The sequence below is a fragment of the Narcine bancroftii genome, chromosome 10, assembly GCF_036971445.1.
Source record: "Narcine bancroftii isolate sNarBan1 chromosome 10, sNarBan1.hap1, whole genome shotgun sequence".
Classification (NCBI taxonomy): Eukaryota; Metazoa; Chordata; class Chondrichthyes; order Torpediniformes; family Narcinidae; genus Narcine; species Narcine bancroftii.
The window spans coordinates 87,986,479-87,993,191 of record NC_091478.1 but is presented as its reverse complement, the minus strand read 5'-3'; positions in this window follow the sequence as shown (position 1 = coordinate 87,993,191).

Here is a 6,713-nt window from a genome sequence, read left to right as displayed (position 1 = left end):
CATCTTGGCGCCTCACAGTTTGGCAGGCAGCAACCTCCTTTGAAGAAGACCGCAGAGCCCACCTCACTGACAAAAGGCAAAGGAGGAAAAACCCAACACCCAACCCCAACCAACCAATTTTCCCCTGCAGCCGCTGCAACCGTGTCTGCCTGTCCCGCATCGGACTTGTCAGCCACAAACGAGCCTGCAGCTGACGTGGACTTTTACCCCCTCCATAAATCTTCGTCCGCGAAGCCAAGCCAAAGAAAAAATGTGCTGTTGTGGTGCTTCATAGAGTGCCTTATGTTTAGGGTTAATCCTGGGTCACCAAGTCATTTTCTTAAAATTAGTTTCAGTGGGTTTTTGAGTTTTTTCAAAGATGTGCCATTGCTGATTATAGAGGACTTCAAAACAGACCAAGCTCTGTGACCACGAGAGCTCCTGGTGATTGGAAGTAATTAGGTTGGCAATGAGGTATTAATCAAGACGCGGTTTCTTTTCAATTCCATTAAAGTCCTGCAATATTTGTTTTCCTTCAACTGCATTTCTTTTCACAACTATGTTTTGGAGCTCGGGGTTGATGAGGATGAGGAGCTAGGGGTGGATGAGGATGAGGAGCTAGGGTTGATGAGGGTGAGGAGCTAGGGGTGGATGAGGATGAGGAGCTAGGGTTGATGAGGATGAGGAGTTTGGGGTTGATGAGGAAGCGGAGCTAGGGGATGATGAGGATGAGGAGCTCGGGGTTGATGAGGATGAGGAGCTCGGGGTTGATGAGGATGAGGAGCTAGGGGTTGATGAGGATGAGGAGCTTGGGGTTGATGAGGATGATGAGCTAGGGGATGATGAGGATGAGGAGCTCAGGGTTGATGAGGATGAGGAGCTAGGGGATGATGAGGATGAGGAGCTCGGGGTTGATGAGGATGAGGAGCTCGGGTTGATGAAGATGAGGAGCTAGGGGTTGATGAGGATGAGGAGCTTGGGTTGATGAGGATGAGGAGCTGAGGGTTGATGAGGATGAGGAGCTTGGGTTGATGAGGATGAGGAGCTGAGGGTTGATGAGGATGAGGAGCTTGGGTTGATGAGGAAGCGGAGCTAGGGGATGATGAGGATGAGGAGCTCGGGGTTGATGAGGATGAGGAGCTCGGGTTGATGAAGATGAGGAGCTAGGGGTTGATGAGGATGAGGAGCTTGGGTTGATGAGGATGAGGAGCTGAGGGTTGATGAGGATGAGGAGCTTGGGGTTGATGAGGATGAGGAGCTTGGGGTTGATGAGGATGAGGAGCTTGGGTTGATGAGGATGAGGAGCTGAGGGTTGATGAGGATGAGGAGCTTGGGGTTGATGAGGATGAGGAGCTAAGGGTTGATGAGGATGAGGAGCTAGGGGTAGATGAGGATGAGGAGCTAAGGGTTGATGAGGATGAGGAGCTCGGGGTTGATGAGGATGAGGAGCTAAGGGTTGATGAGGATGAGGAGCTAGGGGTTGAATTGCTTTCTAAAGATATATGTAAACAGGGAGAATTGCATGTGAAAAAAATTATCCACACCTTCTTCTGTGCGTTATATTTTCCATCATAAATAGAAGCTCTTGTGGATGCACCTCAACTACTCTGAGCAAGTTGAAGGAAGTTGTTTTTTATGTATAGAATTCTAAGTTACAGAGAATGACAGTAAAAAAAATAATGCATAAACCCATCAGGATTGAGAGAGAAATGAGTAGTCACTTCCATCCATCGATTAGGAATGAAACGATGATTACTACATCACTATATCACAAATGCACTTACTTACGCTGAAAGGGAATTGCTGAGTTGTTTTATCAATCCACACCACAATTTTTTTTATTTAGCTTTACAGAAGAAAATGGGAAAATAAATCAATGGAAGTGGCTAATGCAGTCACAATAACTTGGATTTAAAATCTCTTTTGCGATGGAAGTTCATGGAAGCTCTCTAACAAATAAAAACATGTTTTTAATTCCACAACTTCAACATAAAATATCCATCACTTTGATGGAGATTTAAGGTAGATAGTGATTGGATCAACAAAGGGGAATTTGGAGGGACAACTAACTAGTCATTAGAATACTCTCCCTTTGTGACCTTTCTCTAAACCAATGACTAGTTATGATTTTCACTCCCAAAGTTTACTTAATTGCTCCATTGTCCATCAACAGTACCTGAGGACTGGTCTATAGTACAGAATCTAATGGTTGAAACATCTATCTGCTTATGGAATCAATCATCTGGATGGATTTAGTAAAAGAATCATACAGGTTGACCCTTCTGCCCAATTCGTCCATGGTGACCAAGTTGCTATTCTCAGCTAGTCACATTTCATTGTATTTGGCTATATCCTTCCAAGACTTTCCTATCCATACATATGTCCAAATGTCTTTAGAAAGTAGTCATTCTACCTGCTTTGATAGCTCCCTCTGGCAGCTTGTTCCAAATCTGCTCTCCTTCTGAATGATAAATGTGGCCCCTCTGGTCTCTTTTAAATCTCACACTTGTCAGACTTAAATTTTAATTCAAACTCCTTGCCTCACTTTTCCAACTGATCTGCTTCCTGTTCTAAACTTCGAAATCCTCCTTCACTATTCACCAAATCACCAATTTTGATGGTATCTGCAAAGTTACTAATCATGTTAACTACATTGCTATCCAAATCATTAATACAGGTAATGAGCAACCATCAGAAAAGCAACTCTCCATTAAAGTCAAAGTCAGCCTGCACTGTGAATAAAACTGTGAATAAAGAATACAGCAGAGAACCATTGAACAAGTTTAAAATACAAACAGTTTATTACTTCAACTGCTGTGACGCTAGTTGGAGTGAGGAGGTACAGGAAGAGTTCAGTGACACTTTCTCTGTACTGAATACCTTCTTAACTTACACAGGTTTATATAGTAAACTGGGACCAATGTCTATGTGTGGTTCTATAAGTTCATGGCTCAAGGTGCTCACTAATTGGCATGAATTATTGATTAACCAAGTACAGTAAAGCCTCGTTAGGACGCGGTAGTGGGGAGGTCCAAGATTTCATACCGCGTTACAGCTGAGTCGCGGAACAGATGCATATATGTCATGAATCAGGAAGCAGGGAAACAGAATACTGTGACTCAACCCCTTTGAGACCTTTAAGTTAGCCTGGCGTCCCTAAAATCAATGTTTGGGGTCCACAGACACCCGCGCTATAAGCGATTCCACGGATTAATGAATCGCGTTCTAACGAGGTTTCACTGTACATTGCAAAGCTTTCTATACATGCTTATTTTCTGTCACAATGAAATATTGTCAGCTGCAGTCTATTCTTTTCTTTCTCAATATTTTTATTGTTTTCAATAATAATAAACAAGTGTAAGCCATTAAACAAAGAATGCAAAAAGGAATATACAAGTGTAGTAATTATATGTAGAAAAAACTATTATATATAAACAAAGTACTTTAACAAACAGACTAAAAGAAAGACAAAATAAGTATATTCCACACTTAAATATAAAATGGCTAATTGAAAAAGACAAAAAAAGATATTACTATTCTACAAAATCTATCCACTCCCCTTCTGAAGTTGTTAGTATTTGCATATAATTTACTACCATATAGAGAAGACTAAAATCATAAAACAATATCTGAATAATCTTATAAATTATGAAAATAGTTGATAAAAGGAACCCATAAATTTAAAAAAATTCAAGCCTGTTACATTGGTAGAGCATCTGATTTTTCCCAAAGTTAAACAGGCTATCATATCAGATAGCCATTAACTATGAGTAGGAGGGACAGCATCTTTCCATTTCATCACTATTTAATGTCGAGCAATAAGGGAAGGAAATTATATGGGAATGAGAGAGAGAGAGCTGCAGTCTATTCAAGGTAGTTTTGAAGACTCCCATTGTTCATCGATATTTCTGTGTGTAACAGAATGTTCAAGTCTTTTAATTATGGTGTTTACATATTCTTCAGATTTGTGATTAATGTGATTTATTTCCTTATCAACAGAAATATAGTGTCTATGGTATCTCTAAGGTTGCAATACATGTGAAAACTTTCTCAAAGCATAACTTTCTTAGTCAGCTATTTTACAAAAAGTCCTTATTGAAGCTCTTTATTAAAACATTAACCCTTTGTTAATGAATTACTATTTGATTAGCCTGCTCGCTACAGTAAGAGCCCCACAATTATCTCCATTCCCTCCTTTGCCTTCTTCCAGTAAAATGGTTTGGAATCCAATTGGTCAGCTCATCTTGGATCCCATGTGATGTAACATTCCAGATTAACCTGCCACGTGGGACCTCAACAAATGCTTAGTTTAAGTCCACATATACACTGTCCACCACCCTGCCCTCATCAATCCTCTTCAACTCCAACAAATTTGTGAGACATGATGTCTAATGCATAAAGCTGTGTTGACCCTCTCTAATCAGTCCCTACCTATTCAAGTACTGATAGATCCTTAAAATTCCCTTCAGCAACATTCCCACTACTGATGTCAAGTTCACTGGCCTGTAGTCCTCTGGGTTTATCATTTATCCCATTTTAAATAAAATTGCTTGCATGCATGCATTCCCCTGACCCCACATTATGGTTCCTGGATCCCAGCCAAGCCTATGCCACAAGGCTAATAATTTCCAGCTGTCTAACATCACATTGGCATAAGAACTGATTGCTGCTGGCCAGCATTTCTTAGCCAAGAGCCAATGTTAAACCAACACTTAGCTGATCTGGAATGAAGGATCACCACCAGTCTTGCACATTCATGTAAATTAGTTTTGTCTTCTCACAGAAAGCCATTTAAAATTTATCCTTAGCTTTCAGATGAAGGGATTTTCTCTAATCCATTCATGTTCACAGGTATTGCTGACAAAGCTAGCATTTAATAACCACAAATAATTGTCCCTGCACTGATGGAGTATTATGGTTACTGCTGTCTGTTTTATTTTCAAAAAGTTGCTTTTCATTTAATTTACTGAATTGGAATATACCATCTGCCATGGAGGGAACTTAATTTATGTTTCCCAGTCATTAGTCCGAGTCAATACCTAATTTGATCTTTCTGTATCCTCCAGCCCATGTTCATAGTTTGACTTTTCAGGCTAATCTCCAAACAACCCACTTGCCCAAATAACTGATTTTATACAGACAGGGAGAAACAGATCTCTTTTTGGTAGTAAACTGATCATTCATTTTTTGAGACAGGTATACCAAGTTCTCATATTCAAAATGTGGGCACTTCATCTGGTCATACATCGCTCTGCAATATTCTTCACAAAGCAACAAATGATAAGTAATTTCAAGCTTCTTCAAGATAGAATCTGATGATCTTCTGTCGTGTTTGCTGCATGAACACTTTGCAAGATATCCTGAGGAGGGATGATTAGACTACACATCACCGCACATTTTATTTAATGTTATCCTGAAAATTCAATATTTTAGAACAGCAGAACCATGTTGTGTTTTATGAAGTGATGACACAGCCCCAAACACCATGTGTTAGATTTAATTCAGAAAAGTCTCTGAAGTATATAAAATATGCCAATATACATGTTTGGATATTTGTGTTTAATTCAGTAAAAGCCACTGAAATGTATAAATATGGGAATAAAAGCATTTGGATATCAGCATGGAGCTAAATATTTAATGCATGAACTCTTTCCATATTAGTCAATACGAATAATAGAAAATTTAATAGAAAGATCCTTTCTGCACCATTAAAACGAATATGCCTTGTTTTATTTAATTCTTTCTCTTAATTTTATCACCTCCTCAGAGACACAGCATATCAAATATTGCTTCTTATCAAACACTTGGAACACAAATTGAAGGCAAAAAGTAGTGGACTTAGTTATTCAGTGAGTGAACAAGTGAACAAGTGATTGTGACCGCCTTTTGATATGGGTAGAAGAGAATACTACATTGATTGAACTTGTATATTATTACAACAAATAAATATGAATTCACTACCGACAACAAAGGCATCTTCTTATGTGTAATGCGTTAAATCTAATTTCAGAAACAATGAACCCAGCAGTACTGCTCAATAGACACCATTTAATCTATTCCAAGTTTGTTTGGATGTTTAATTATTCAACTTAAAGGCTTGTATTCAATTGTGTGTACCTGGGTCAAAGGCAAATCCCACTGATGCTGAAAATCAAATTAAGACTGCAGCAGTGGAGAACAGTTCTTTTTCAACAGGTTTGCTTCCTGAAAAGAAAATGGGGATTATGATAGACAACTTCAAGTTGAACACAAGGACGATTTCAGATTTGCAGTATCATGCAGGAGGTTGGAGAAACATTAAATTAACTTTATTTAATTTAGCATAAAGCACATGCTCGTAACAAATGTATCACAGCTGTTGTGACATTAAGGAGACATTTCTGCTGTATTGAATCTTCCTGAAGACAATAAGTGCTATTGTTAAGTACACTTACAATTCATAGATTGCTATTTTTCGCAACCACCATTATATCGAACAATCACATCCTGGACCCTGAAACACTCACTTACAGTAATCTCTAACCATGTCCCCTCATTACTCGCAACTAACTTCTGACTATCCCCAATCCACTGATCAGCACCTATCCCCTGGCTGTACCTCCTGACCACCCAATGACTTGCTGCTGTTCCTTTTCAGGCAATTCACACAATAAAACTTTATCAAACATCTTATATTCACCAAGATGTTGCTGGAACTGGAAAATTTGTGTTATCACAGCTCTGAAGCTTTGTGT